This window comes from Penaeus japonicus, unplaced genomic scaffold (assembly GCF_977035675.1).
Source record: "Penaeus japonicus unplaced genomic scaffold, GWHDUDI00000001_assembly GWHDUDI00000001, whole genome shotgun sequence".
NCBI lineage: Eukaryota > Metazoa > Arthropoda > Malacostraca > Decapoda > Penaeidae > Penaeus > Penaeus japonicus.
The window spans coordinates 45963575-45966074 of record NW_028234403.1 but is presented as its reverse complement, the minus strand read 5'-3'; the positions used below and the strand labels follow the sequence as shown (position 1 = coordinate 45966074).

Sequence of the window (2500 nt, the reverse complement as noted above, 5' to 3'; positions counted from 1 at the left end):
ATGAGTTAGAAGAAGATTTGTGATTCTTTTGCGTGGAATTCTTTAGCGATAAAATTTTATTGTTATTACTATAGGTTATTTTATTATCATTATTAGTATTGGTGTTAGTGTTATTATTGTTATCATTGTTATTATCATCATTACTATTATTATCATCATTACTGATATTAATGTTAACAGTGGCATTATCATTGATGTTGTTATTCCTGTTATCATTATCATTAATGTTATTACTCCTGTTATCATTGCCATTATCATGAAAACTATTCTCCTGTTATCAATAATAATCATGATCATCAACTACTTTTTTTTATTCTTATTATCATTATTATTTCCATGATTTTCATTATCATGAATTACTATCATTACTATCATCATGATTGTCGTCATTATATCATCAACATCTTCATCATGATCATCATCGTGGTTAACCGCTCCTCGATCGAAAGTCCAGCACCGTTGCTACACACACACACACACACACACACACACACACACACACGCACGCACACACACACACACACACACACGCACGCACACACACACACATACACCCTCAGAGTCGTCAAAACCTTTTGCAAGAGTTTAAACCAGAAATTAATAGCCTCTGCCACCCCGTATTTCATGGCGATCCCTTTTGCTTTAAATCTTCACTTCTTAGCTGTCGACTATGCTCTGATCCCCCCCCCCCTTTTCACAACCAGTTACTTCGAAGTTTGTCTAACTGCTTGTCTGTGATTTATAGCATTACATTATGAATATCATTATTGTTATAATTATTATAATCAATATCACTATCATTATCTTCACCATTATCATCCTCATTATCATTATCATCATCATCATCCTTATCATTATCATTATCATCATCATCGTCATCATTATCATCATCATCACCATCACCATCATCATCATCATCGATATCATTTACATCATCATCCTACTTATCGCTATTATTAGACTGATCTACTTATTAGTCTGACGGAATGTTGTGGGTGGGAGGGATAGGAGTAACTCGATCAAGCCATCAAGACCTCATGCATTTTCGTGTATATTTCTCTATGTCACTCGGCGAACCTCTGAAGCACCCACAACCTCAAAGAGCGTCGGGGAATCTCAATATACTAAGCTAACGCAGCTGGGTCAGCGCCACTCTATTGGCTAGAAGATAAAAAAAGAGAAAGGCTCTTGGCTGTTATCTGAGGCTTATCTCAAAACTCATTGGCTCTTTTGGAACAGCTGCGTCGCCTCTTGTGTACATGTGGTACCCAAATCGTGAGTTTGCAGAATGCGAGTACACTGTACATTGGGAGATAAAGTCGAATGTTTATAGCTAGTGGAAGGTCGAACAGGTCAGTATTTTAGATGTTATTCGTTATCAAGAGCGTCTGTTTTATTTATGAAGGGTATGGAATATGACTGCATATTATTAAAAGGATTGTGTGATTGGCGTAAATATATAAATAGCTTATGGTAGGCCATGTCGTCTCTCTCTCTCTCTCTCTCTCTCTCTCTGTCCAGAGGTCCATCAAAATAAATATGATATAATCTCGCAATGCACACTAACCCCTGAAAATTTATCCAGGCTGAAAATATTTTCTCTCCGCATCGCACGTGATATCGGTGAAGGGTGAATTTAGGGGAAACATAACGATGCATATGCAGGTTCCCGATGTGATTTGAAAAAAAAAGAATTATAATAGCTTTTAGAAAGTCAGCTCGGCAGCATTTGTTAGTATTCCGCTAAAACCGAAATATTAAAACCGTCTGACTTTAAAATATATTTGGTAGAAAACGAGTTTCTTCTAAGCTTTATGTATTTCAACTTTTACTCAAATATAAGTGTGAAAATGTTCATGAGAATGAGATAAAAAAACAACAACAAAAAAACTGATAGGGATTCTGAAGAAAAGAGAAACAAAGAGACAGACAGACAGACAGACAAATAAACAAACAAATAGATGAAGAGAGAGAAAACAAAATATTTCATTTGTCCTAAAAGGTTTATTTACAGAACACTTATACGCCCAGGGAAAGATATCAGATCCTCTACAAGCTAAATGATATTCCTTTGATATAAAAAGATCCTCACGCAAACATACCTGAAGAGTCTCATTTAGATAAATCATCATCTCAAACATAAGCAAATAAAGATGAAAAAGAAAGTCATGTGCACCATTTGTATTCCAAATAATACACCTAGTCAGCCGTTGTAAGCTGATTATTTCCAAGTTCCACTGCAGGCTGTAGAGGTCTTGCTGTCTAGTGAGGAGTGCAATCATTTTTCCAAGGCAAAGAATCTTATTGCAACAGCCTCTGCAACACATCCTGTTTGCATTTGGTTCTGCTGAGTCATGCATGGTCTGCCGCGATGAACGAGGGAGGATCTGAAGCTGGTGCAGGAGGTGGCACAGCCGCTGGTGATGCTGCCGGAGCTGGCGCTGCAGATGGTACCCGGGATGGAGATGAATGAGCCCTCTAATGTGGGACATTTTGGAGG

The 2500-nt window shown here is 37.4% G+C and overlaps 1 protein-coding gene across 2 annotated transcripts in view; it reads left to right on the top strand.

Annotated features, from left to right (window-relative positions):
* The window catches only part of LOC122246079 (uncharacterized), a 255552-nt gene that overhangs the window by 170530 nt on the left and 82522 nt on the right, over positions 1-2500 (top strand). The window lies entirely within an intron of this gene.